General features: G+C 35.5%; 1 pseudogene; it reads right to left on the bottom strand.

The window, feature by feature from the left end:
• Positions 1–3,123: 3,123 nt before the first annotated feature.
• Positions 3,124–13,223, bottom strand: LOC118721922 (annotated as a pseudogene).
• Between the last annotated feature and the right edge of the window lie 282 nt (positions 13,224–13,505).

The raw sequence follows: 13,505 nt of genomic DNA, 5'->3' as shown, positions 1-13,505 counted from the left end.
AATGGTTACAACATTTTCAACACTTATCAACACATAACAATGATCTACATAATTATGAAACATAAATATTTTAAAATTTGATTTAGACTACCAAAAATAAGCACTAATTATTTTTAATCTTTATTATTGAGATTATTACAGATGTCCCTTTTTTTCTCCCCATAGCTCCCATCCACCCTGCCCTAGGCCCTCACCAGCCTATTTTCTTTGTCCATTGGTAATGCATACATGCATATAAGATCTTTGTCTACTCTCTTATTGCCACCCACACTCCCTTTCCCTCTGAGAATCGTCAGTCTGTTCTATTCCATTCACTAGTTTATTCTGTTATCAGATTTTTGATTTGTTTGATTTTTAGATTCAAAAAGGGTAGGGCTGGAACCCTTTGCTCCTTCAGGTGGCCTCTGCAGAGGCTACCTCCCTCGTGATTAAAAAAGTGGCACACATGGGTGCTAGACCAGCCTGCTCCTTGCCTCCACATCTCCTACTAGTCTCAGTGTGCTTTCTTCTTTACTTCTCTAGTTGTAGGACTTCAATTCAGCCAGCTTTTTAGCAGTTCTGGATGATGGTTGTTTTGTATTTTAGTTGTAATTTTGATGTGGTTGTGGGAGGCAGTGAGTACAGGCATTTTCCTATGCTGCCATCTTGGTTCTCTCCATACAATCTTTACATGGTTTGGATCATTCTCTTGCTGGGTTCTCGAACCTCTTGCATACTTACCTCTTGTGTAACTTAAAAACATTTGAAATCCAATTTGTGAGTTATGTGTTGCATCCAATTTCCCTCACACTCTCAAGTACAGTGATACACAGGTTACCACTTATCCTGTTTTTTAAGCCTTATCTCCAGAAAAAGTATTAACTTATATTTTATAAAGCAAAATTTGTTTATATGTAAACCATATTCTCTATGACATGATCAGATTTAATTTTATCACAATACTAGAGGTGCATGAAATTCATGCACTTGGGGGCTGTCCTTCAGCCTGGCCTGCATCCTGTCACAGTCCAAGAGCCCTGGAAGATGTCCAACTGATGGCTAAGCAGTCAGTCAGACATCCTTAGCACTGACATGGAGGCAGAGAGGCCCCTGCCACCACTGCTGCACTCGTCAACTGTGAGCCCAGATTCTGGCTGAGTGGTGCTCCCCCTGTGGGAGCACACTGACTACCAGGGGGAAGCTCCTACACTGAGTGGGATCTGGCTGAAACTGGCTCTCTGACATTCCTGAAGAGTCTCAGATTGCGAGAGGGCACAGGTCAAGCCAAGGGACCCAATGGATACACAATCAGGGATGGGGAGGCACATGGGAGGTTGGCCAGCCTGGGAGAGACTGTGGGAGGGCTCCAGGGCATGTCAGGTCCATCTTGTTCAGTCCCAAGCAACTGAACCCCAACAGCAAGCTAATCTACTGGGCAGAATATCTGTACCCTTGTGGTCAGTGCATGTCATAGTGACTGGTCAACTGCCTCCTGATGGTCAGTGCACATCATAGCAAGCAGTTGAGCCACCTTAACATAGCATTAGCATGTTATGCTTTGATAGGTTGAACAGGTGACTGGACAACCAGACACTTAGCATATTAGACTTTTATTATATAGGATTGGTGGAGGGATTATAATAATCATATAAATATTTATATGTATTGAGTATTATTGAGTATTACTTATATGTATCCTTTCAATGCTTATAAGAAACAAATGATGGTATTTAAAATATATATTCTTCAGTCATAATTGCTATTAATACAAGTTGTGCCTGAAAAGGTATTTTTAAACTCTCCTTGATTTTAATAAGATTTATAAAAGAACAATCACCATTTTCCTTCATTTACTCAACACATATCACTTAAGTTAACACATGATTACTTTCCAGAATGTGAATTCAATATAAAAAGAATTGTGATTTATCATTTTTGTTAATATTTCTTTACAGTGAAGGTTATTTGCTTGGTTGTTAGCTATATATCATATGCTTATTTTCTGCATTTATCATTCTTCATTTTTACAATTTCATTCACACATTGTCCTAACAAAGTTAGTGATGTTTTATCTTACATTAATATATTATGTTTGTGCCTCAAAAATGTTTTCACCACTGTATTATTTTCTTTTATTCTTTTCTTTTTCATTTTAAAAGAACTGCACATCCTCTTTCCTCCAGTGAGCATTTCTCTTTCTTTATATTTTGGCCCACAGCATTCTTCCTGAAGCTCATCAATTCCTGAGTTTTACCAAATTATTTTGAATCAAGGGTGTTTATATATTCAACTATAAAAGATATGCATATTATTTATTTATTTTCAATTAGGTTATCTTGTAATACTTTTATTTTTTCATTTTGAATATATGGATTCATATCCTTTGAAACAGTGGCAAAGTATGTAACTTGATGAGACTAGCTTTTCTACTCTGCAAAATGCCTTTGAGAGCCATTCAAGTTGTGTGTAATAGTAATTCATTACTTTTTAATTACTGGATATTATTCCATTGTTTGGATGCATCACAGTTTATCCATTCATCTATAGAAATCTATAGAATGATATTTGAGTAAGTAGATCTTTTTGGAGGACCAGTTGTTTGAAGGTAATTTATGACTATGACAAAAAAATTCAGAAATATCCTGGAGAAAACAATAATCAGTTCAGGGCTACAGTGAAGCCATAAATATTTGCTATGCCTTAAAAAAATCTTCTTGGATTTCCAGCAGCCAGCCTCCCCTTATATGTAATTTATTATGTATAAATGTTCAGACATTTTGTAAATGACTGAGGCGTTCAAAACAGCAAGAGAAACTAAAGCCAAGACTCTATAAATATGCCCAAATAAGGAAGAGGGTGGTTTAAACCCCTCATTTTTACATGTGTGAACCTGCCTGTGGTGATGCTAATGAGCACCAAAAATAAAAGCAATTTACACTAAAGTAAAGGAAAACCCAAGATCTAAAGACTTCATTTGGAAACAATCACAATTGTGCTTTCACCTCTTGTGGGAAAAGGGTCCAAAGTCAGGATTCTCTTCTTCAGATCTGAGAGCACATTTGTTTTTATTACATTTGCAATTTTTGAAAATGACCTTATCACTTGCTAGGAAGACACAGTGAATCTGAAAATCCTGGGATACACTTAAGGATCCTCTCCTATTTGTAGATCATCATCTTCTTCTTCTTCATCATCATCATCATCATCAAACTTGTACTTCAGGCAAGTGTCTGTCTGAATTGCAAATCTTTTCCCCATTAAGGATAGCCTAGACATAAAAAAGAAAGAATGCTTTAGAGTAAATGTACATTAAATTATGTTTAGAAATATTTTCTCTTGCTCCAACATTTACCTACCATGAAGTAAGTGCTATGGTGGGCACTGGATATATAAAGTCACAACTCATAGCATTAAAGGACTCATAGTATAGTAGAAGAGACAGATATATAAATTAATTCTTACAGACTGACAAATGTAAAGTGTTAACACAGAAGAGATGCTGCTTGGAGGACTGAGTCATAGAAGAAATTATTAATATGTTGTTGCAAAATCATGATAAATGGTTATAAGTTGGCTATAGAAGAGACAAAGTAATAAATTTGTAAAAGGCATACAGGTCTGGAATAAAATAATGTACTTAAAAATGTAATGTGCAGTTTTATCTGATGGGATGCATAAGATACATAAGGGGAAGGAGGTATAAAATACTGTTTTTTGAAAAGCAAGAAGAAAGAAGTCAGTGTGGGTGGAGCATAGGAGGAGAGTGACACAAATAAGATGCAGGCTTTCTCTACAGTTGTCTTCTCCTGAGATCTCATGAAAATCCCCCTTAACAATCCAATCATGGTAATGTAGGCTTTCTCTAGAATGCACCTCCAGAATTTTTCAGCATTTGCTTATTACTTAGTTCCAAAGTTGATTCCTCGTTTTTTAAGGTATTTGTCATAGTGGCAACCTCATTTACAGTACTACTTTTCTCTTAGTCCACTCAGATTGCCAGAACAAAGTACCATAGACTGGATGGCTTATAAACAACAGAAATTTATTTCTCAGAGTTCTAGAGGCTGGGGTTGGTATAAGCCTGGTTGGGTGAAAGCCCTTTCCTGAGACACAGACTTCTCATATCCTCATGTGGCAAAAAGGGTCAAGAGAGCTCTTTTGGGTCTTATTTATAAGGGCATTAATCTCATTCATGAGGGCTTTGTTCTCATGACCTAATCACCTCCAAAAGGCCCCACCTCCTAATAGGAGTAAATAAGTGAGGGCATGAAAATAGTTATAGGACTTGGTAATGTAATGGAGTCAATAAATTGGAGGTTTATAAGTTGATTGAAAAATTGTTAGAGTGGGGCCCAGATGGAAGGATTAAAGGTTGAAATTAAGATCTCAGAAGTGGTGCAGTTATTGGTAATGCTAAACTTGAGTATGGAGGAAATTAAGAAGTATGTATGTAGTTATTGACATCACTAAAAATTATGACTGAAACAGAAATGAAAATGATGTTAGGGAACCATAGCCAAGGCCTTTAATGGATAAAAAAGAGCCACTGTAGGTCAGTAGTTGGCAGCAACTGGAAGGGGTAGCATGTGATTTTCCTTGATGCCATGAGCTTTAAAGGAGCTTCAGATTTTGAAGAAAAGAGTAGATGATTTTGAAGTAGCAATGAGAAATAAGGCTGTCCCTGGCTCTGGGAGTCAAGATTGTGAGATAAAAATATCCACCTTTGACGGTTGTATGTCCTCATGTGACTGACAGGTCTCAATTAATCTGAGAAGGTGGAGGGTGGTTCTGGGAAGAGGTTGAAGATATAGGAGAATAGAGTGAATAGGAGACAAGTCCACAACAGTTTAGAAGAGATACTGGTAGGTAGGGAATTCAGTCAAATTAAGTAATATAGAGATCAGTATAGAGATGAAAGCCTAGATAAGTGAGGTAAAAAGGGATGTGAAACATTATAAAATAAGTCAGTATAAGCTCTAATGGGTAGGTGGCAGTGTGTTTAAGTTATAGACCCAAGTACCATGATTATTTCAATGATTTGGTGGTTGTGTGTATGAATGGCAAGGAATTAGGGGTTTTGGAGAGTTTTGAAAGTCTTGCAGGTAGTAGGAAGTTCTGCATCTTATCATGTTGTATTTGGAGCAAGTGGGACAGATTTCCTTTGTGCTCATGAGTATGTTAAAATGGCAGTGTCTAATTTAGCCCCACTACACTGCATACTCTCTAACTTCTTACCACTTCAAATGTGTTTTCTACTGAGAACTTTTGACCCACCAAAAATCAAAGAGATATCAGGTAAATGTCTACCTTCAGGCACTGACTCCATTCTTTCAGAAATAGACCCAGAACCTGCTCAGATAGGATTATCAATGGTGATTCATAAGTACCCTATAAAGACACATTAAGTGTTGCTATGGGATTACAAGGAGGGACAGTTGCTTCTTACCCTCCACCACCTCATGGGTGGATGACAGCTGTAATACCACTCTATAGTGGGAAAATTCCTACTTTTTTTTTTTTTTTCCTATGGTCAACTACCCTCATTACTTTCCTATCTACTTGTCTTCCCATCCTACTCTTAGCCTCACATTCCTTCTCTAGTACTGAGAAGGACTTCTTTTTTGGGCTGTGATAGAGGTATTTTCATTTAACTCTGCCAGGTTTCCTAAGGGCAAGATTGCATCTGACTCTCCTGGCTCCTGGACAACCATTTGCTGATTGTGAGAATTCATTTTATCTTGACAGCTCTATTTCTACACTACAACATTTACTTAAGTGCACTTCTTATTGAAATAGGCATAATAAAAATAAGGTTGCTCAAATCATAAGCATGTAATTAAATAGTTTTTTAATAAACGTAAACACATCTATTTATGCATCATTTATATCAACCACCCTCCAGACTCTGTTCATGGCCCTTCTTTGTCACTACATACATTCCTACAAAAGTAACTACTATTATGATTTTATATGACTCTCAGTGTTTAAGCTACTGTTAATTTTACTTGCTCTATTATTAAATGCAATATGTCTTTTCTTTGGTTGGAAGATTATGTTAACTATTTGGAATGCCCAAATTATTCATTAGGACTTCATCTTGATTATTAGTATAGTGGACTTGCTGTGTGACTTTGGACTTGAAGCAGTTAGTCTGTGAATAAGCTTCTTGGAGCTTATATTTCATCTCAGTCATATATGGACAAGACTGGCCTCTTCTCCAACTCACTATATAATGGGGACCATATATTAATAGGCAACTAATAATGATTTTGCTAGAATATCATAAGTTGAGAAGTAAAACTGGTGATGACATTCTGGTGATATTCATAGCAAATGTTAATCAGGAAGGCCACATGTTGGCTGTACTGCTCTTTTTGCTTCATTCCTCATCTTCTCATTAGGCTTAATGATTTCCACCTAATTTGGAGTCTCCTTATGAAAAGTAAGGCTACACTGTAGATTTCCTGACCTTGTATGTTTGAAGCATTTCATACAGCAATCCAACATTAATATTATTTCTTAATTTGAGATGATACAATTATGGAATCTATAAAAATAAGATGAAAATTTTCTACAACACTTGGGAAACAAAAGAGACATTTTATTCCTTGGCTTGATATGTTTATTAAAATGGTGTTTTATTAATTTGAAAGAATATATGCACCCCTATGTCCATTGCAGCATTATTTACAATAGCTAAGATATGAAAGCAACCCAAGTGCCCAACAATAGATAAGTGGATTAAAAGGCAGTTGTACATGTATAAAATTGAATGTTACTCAGCCATAAAAAAGAATGAAATCTTGCCATTTGCAACAGCATGAATGGACCTAGAAGGTATTATGCTAAGTGACATAAATCAATCAGAGAAAGACAAATACCCTATGATTTCACTTTTATGTGGAATCTAAAGAACAATATAAATGAACAAACAGAACAGAAAGAGACTCATAGTTGTCATAGGGGAGGGAGTTAGGGGACAGGTTGATAAAGGTAAAGGGGATTACAAGTTGGTAGTTAGAAAATAGTCACAGGGATGTAATGTACAGCATAGTGAATATGGTCAATAATATATTCTAAACCTATGTATGGTGCCAGATGGATACTGGAAATATCAGGGGTAACACTTTGTAAAGTATATGGTTGTGTATCCACTATGTTGTACACCTGAAATTAATACAAGATAACATTGTATGTAAACTATAACTGAAAAATGAAATAATAAAATAATATTGTATTTTATTACAAGAACTGTAACAAAACTACTCCAGGTATACAGGAGATAACAAAAATAAATAGGAATCATACAGAAGTAGAATACAAAGATGGTATCAAAATACAAAAATTGTCAATAATTTTATATGGTCATAGATGATTACTAGACTTATTGTGGTGATCATGTTGTAAGGTATATAAATGTTAAGTCACTATGCTGTACTGCTGAAACTAATATAATATTGTACATCAACTATACTTTAATAAATATATTTTTATTGATTTCAGAGAGGAAGGGAGAGGGAGAGAGATAAAAATATCAGTGATGAGAGAAAATCATAGATTGGCCGACTCCTGCATGCCCCACAATGGGGATGGAACCCGTAACCCGGGCATGTGTCCTGACTGGGAATCAAACCGTGACCTCTTGGTTCATAGGTCAACACTCTACCACTGAGCCATGCCAGCTGCGTTACAATATGAACTCTTACCTGGATTTTCAGGCTGCCTGACTGGGGAACTCTGACTAATACAACATGTGTGTAATAATTTAAATATAAATAATGATAAATGCTATCAATAATATGTAAGTTGGTCTAATCAGGAACCTGATTTAGATCAGTAGTCAAAGAATGCCTCTTTAAAGAAGTCGCTTTTTAAAAAACATGCAAGATGCATAGAAGTTTTGCAGGCAAAAAAGGTAGATTTATGTAAGCAGAGGAAACCCAAGATATGAACACCCTGCAACTAAAGAGATTGGTTCATTTGTGTTTGAATGTGTTGAGTGAGCAGGTGAGTGGTGTGAAATGAAGCTGTAGAGGCAAGTAGGCGTCAGTTATGTAAAACCTTGTAATTCCTTAATATCACATTCTCTTGAAGACTGTTCTAAGCAGTCTAATCTTTGGGAAGTCACTTAATCTTACTGAGCCTCTGTTTTCTGATTTGTGACATGGGGGTGATAGAACCTTCTCTATGTAAGAAGTCAGTGAGATTAAGTATATCATTTTATCTAACCCAGTGTCTGACAAAATAAATGCTCAAGCTATGAATACTGTTATTCTTTTCCCAATTAAATGCAACTCAGTAGTCTTGTTCCTCACATGGTCTTTCTTGAAAAGGTTGGTATGTGCTGATCTTTTTCTTCTCTGAAATCTACTTGTAAAAAGAGTAGTTTTGAGTTCTATTCTTATTGTTTCAAATTTTATGTTATCCCCTCCAGCTTATTTCCAAGATATACTATAATATAACTTGTGCATACCAATTGTCTGTAGGCTCTGCTCCATCATTATAATGTGGTTAAATGGTTGGTAAATTGTGTTTCTGGCTGCTTTTCTTATGATGAATGTTCCTTTTACAGTATTACTCAGCCTTTTTTGCCACAGGCACACTTTTGCAAGAGGGTCACCTGGGGTTAGAAGCACAGTTAGAAACCGGGGAGGTGAGTAAAACCTAATTGACTCACTGTGGAGACAGAGGCCAGAATTTTCACCTTGAGAACAAGGACACATTTAGTGTTTTTCATACTAAATGTTTTCATACAAGTTTTGTAGCTTTCACCACAAGACACCATTCAGACTTATTTTCTTTTTTCTCTTTTATTCTTTTCCCAAAAGATTTATAAAGCTATGCATATATTTACATTTTATTCTTCTATGCTGTCATTTATTGAGTTGTGTATGAATACCAAAGAGGAGGAGGAGGGGCCAATGATTCAGATTTATTATAAACATTTAATTTGTTAACATAAGCAAATTTGTCTTAGTGAAGACTGAGAAAGAAGTCTCCTTTCAGCCTACTTGTCATTTGCTCATTCCCATGTTGGTATTTCTGAGTGTTGACCAACTGATCAACCAAGGGAAATCTGAAGTTTTACTGGCTCTTGTTCTCAGTAGGGTTAGGAGATACATTTCTATATACCTGATAATTTCTGCAATTATTAGGATAATTGTCTTTTACATTGATCACCATATTTCTAAACTTTAAAGTAATATTATAAAACCTTGAAATAATAATTTACCCCTTTTCCTATTTGCATATAGCAAATAGTTCATGTTAAGTCAAACATGGAATATGGAACCTGGAAAATCACACAATAGCAAAATGTAAGTTGAATAATTAGATGCATTTAAATTACTGAAAGGAATATGATTAGTAGTTGTGATCAGTAAAGTTGGAGTTTTACTTAATATGGCATATGGTCAATAAAGTCAAGGATCTCCTTTCCTTACAGGCATTTCTTTTTTTGCATTGGTTTCTACCTCAAGCAATTCTGAATGCTCAGAGAAGAAACATTAGGAGCTCCACCTCACCTCGTAAAGCAACTAGTGTGTGTCTGTTGTCTTGGCTGAAATTTGGATTTTCAAGCTAGAATTTCAATTATCATTATTGGATGATTGTTCTTGTGAGAAAGGGTTAAAAAGGATTTGGTCTATTTGGAAGGAGGGCAAAAAATAATTAAGTGGGGAGTAATGACTGGTTAGAGGAACATGAAAAAATGCTGTTTCAAGCCAGAATCTACATTCTGGTTAGAATATTAAAATTTGATGAATTCCACCCTTAGCAAATGGGGACCCTCTCAGCGAGAAGAGAGATGGAAGAACCTTGCAGAGCTCCAAAAGCTGTGTTTCTGGACTAGGAATCAACGCACCTGAATCTGATCTTCAGATCCACCCACTTAATAGCTTGTCTGACTAGAGGCAAGTCACTTACACTTTTGGAATATTAGTTTCTCCTGGGAATGATTAAATTTTTGAATATTAAAGGCAATAGTAGATATGTGAAAACATCAGGTTCAAATCAGAGCAGGATTCTGAAAGCATGTTGGATATTACCATCATAACCATGTAGTTCTTTATTTACTGCCTATAGAACACTTTGAAGTTTTAAAGATGAATATGTTAATTACCTCAAAGTGTTCTATAGGTAGTATATCCAGAAGGGGGGGAACATGAAACTATGACAATAAACTGAAGTTTTAGAGATGAATATGTTAATTACCTCAGTTTATTGTCATAGTTTCATGTTTCCCCCCTCCTGGATATACTGAAGTGAATATACCTAAAGAATAATTTGGCTGTCATCCAAAATATCCAGGGTTTCTTTTCTTTCTGACAGAGAAATGGAGTTTGTCTGTGGTTATAGTAAAGGAGCAAATTTGGCCACTAACTTATTTGGTCATTAATTTCTAGTGTCTCTGCCAACCATTCCTTTTATTAAAACAAAATTCACTGGCTTAATCTATCTTCAGGGACATTCTGATATTTCTTTCATAGTGCAGAGAGGGGAGCACTTGGTCTTTTATATGTCTAATATAATACTTGGTACGCTCCTGACATTTAGTAAATGGGGGGTATCATCATCTCCATTTTTATTAGTAAGAGTCTTCTGTGTGTCACTATGTCTTTTCGTAGGTCATGAATAATCTACAATTCTAAATCCTCTTCCTAGTTTGACTCTGTTACCATGCTGCAGCCAGAATATATTTTATGCCCTATCTGGCCTTTCTAAATCCTCATAGGTTTGCTCACATTTTTTAATACCAAAATTATTCTCACACTAAAATGCTAGCATCATGTCCATATCTAATCTATGACTGAATTGTGTCCTTATTGTGAATGTGCTTGGCATCTGCAATTTTTGATAACTGTTTAAAATATATGAATGTCATTTTGCTCCTAGTAATAATTTTAGATTTTCTGCAAGGCATGTAGCTTTCCTCTATCTGCATGCTAATTATTTAATAAATCTATCACTGTTAACAGAAACACCATATCATATTTCCATATAAGGTGCTTATAAAAATAAGATGGAATGGAATGTTTCCAAAGGAAAAAAATGATTATGGAGTTTCGCTTTTCAAAGCTACAATATTAATTTATAAAATTATTCCACTATTTTTCAAATTGTTAACATTGCATTGAAAATGTTCTTGGCTACTGGCTGAAATTTGACATAAGATGTTTCATTCATACAGAAATTTTATTTCATAAGCTTTTTTTTAAGATAGTAATTTATCAAACTTGGACAGGGGGTTTTATTTCAATATATTTCTCTTGACTATGTACCCTTACATAAAAAAATATTTTATTGTTGACATGACATTCTATATATTAAATATATTATATTTTTATTTATAAAAGAATAAATAATCCCAATTTTTAAAGGAAAAACACTAACTTTTTTGATTTGTATCTTAAATATAAGCTCATGAGAAAATGGTTTTATTTTCTGTTGAAGGACCAGCAACCAATCACTTATCAGACCTTTATTCAGTACTCCATTGTTGAGGTCAATGTGCTAAATGCAGGTTTCTATGAGGACACAACAAACTGTAAGAGATAGAGTATTACAGACAGAAATCTATCTAGAGGTATTAGAAGTGATTCATAACAGGGATTTGTTTCTTCATATCTTATAGCTCCTGAGTGCCATGATCCAAATCATTTTAAATTCCCACCCACTTCTGTATATGTGCTCATCTAATATTTGCACTTTAAATGCTGTATTTTTAAAGTGCTGTTATAGAATTTTGCAAAAAGCTGGCGGGATTTAATAAAATTATTTTTTTCTGAATGATAGAAAGGAGTTTAGAACTAGGGCAAGCACTCAATCCAACAAAGATTTGTAAAGTAGTCAATAAACTACCTCATCCCTAACTGTAGAAAGGACTAGGGTGTACCTGAGGATTTGACAAGTCTAAGGTGGTAGGAGTTGGGGTGAGGGTCTTGGGTTGAAAGACAATATGGTGCATAAAAGCTAAGAGATAGGCAGGTGTTGGGAGGGAAAGGGGCCCATTGCATAGGTTAGAAAGATGATTTTTTTAAATTAAAAAATCTTTATTGTTGAAAGTATTACATATGTTCTCTCCCCCCCCCCCCCATTGACCACTTCTAGCTCATCCTACCCCCAATCCCAGGCCTTCAACACCCTATTGTCTGTGTCCATGGGTTGTGCATATACGCATGCAAGCTCTTCTGTTGATCTCTTCCCACCAACCCACCCACCCACCCCACCTTCCCTCTGAGGTTTTACAGTCTGTTCCATGCTTCTATGTCTCTGGATCAATTTGTTCATCAGTTTATTTTGTTCATTAGATTCCACACATGAGTGAGATCATGTGCTACTTGTCTTTTTCTGACTGGCTTATTTCGATTAGTGTAATATTCTCCAGGTCCCTTCCTGCTCAAACGCTAAGAGATCCTTCTTTTTCACTGCTACATAGTATTCCATGGTGTAAATGTATAACAGCTTTTCTACCCATTCATCTAATGATGGGCACTTGGGTTATTTCCAAATATTAGCTATTGTAAGGAGTACATATATTCTTTCTGATTGGTGTTTTGGAATGCTTAGGATATATTCCCAGAAGTGGAATCACATGGTTACAATGCAGTTCATTTTTAAATTTTTGAAGTAACCTCATATTTCTTTTCACAGTGGCTGCAACAGTCTGTATTCCTACTAGCAGTATACTTGGGTTTCCTTTTCTCCAGATCCTTGCCAGCACTTGTTTATTGATTTATTGATGGTAGCCATTCTGGAAGGTGTGAGGTGATAACTCATTGTTTTAATTTGTATCTCTCTGATAATTAGTGACTTTTGAACATTTTTTTATGTATTTCTTGGCCATCTATATGTCTTCTTTGGAGAAGTATCTATTTAAATTGGATTACCCTTTTTAAAAATTGGATTGTTTATCTTCCTTTTTTAAAGTTGTTTTTCTTAATGATCAGAATTACCACATTGTCTCCAGTCTCTACTTCGTGTTGTGAGTGAACTCCATCAGTGAATGGGAACTTTTTGGACCATCAAAAATGGCAGTACACTGCTTGATGTCCCAAATCCTCCACATCAAAATCATGTACATTGTTTTTGGGGTTGTCTTTCTGAATGTGAAGTGTAACCATAGATTTGTTGTAATGATCTTTAACATACAATCTTTTGTAAGCTAAATAACAAATTGTGGCTGTCCCAGCAGCAATGATAACTGCTGCAATTCATTTAACTCCTGTGCTGGAATTCAGACTCATGGTACCTTTACTTGCAAGGCTTATGCATGGGACACTGAATACAAATGGGATAGTGGGAACAGACTGAATCAAGGTGTAAAATGTGACCTAAAGGCATTGATTCCCCATTTAATGTATTCTTTATTTCAGTTATTGTATTCCTCATTTCTTACTGTTCTTTTTATGGTTTTTAATATCTGTGTAAGTTCTCACTGAGTTCAACTATTCTTTTCCTAAGTTCATTTAGTATCCTATAACCAGTGTTTTGAACTCTCTTTTAGATTGCTTGCCTCCATTTTGTTT

This window comes from Pipistrellus kuhlii, unplaced genomic scaffold, assembly GCF_014108245.1.
Source record: "Pipistrellus kuhlii isolate mPipKuh1 unplaced genomic scaffold, mPipKuh1.p scaffold_m20_p_19, whole genome shotgun sequence".
NCBI lineage: Eukaryota > Metazoa > Chordata > Mammalia > Chiroptera > Vespertilionidae > Pipistrellus > Pipistrellus kuhlii.
Note: the sequence above shows the minus strand (reverse complement) of the source record. Positions and strands in the feature narration are given on the sequence as shown.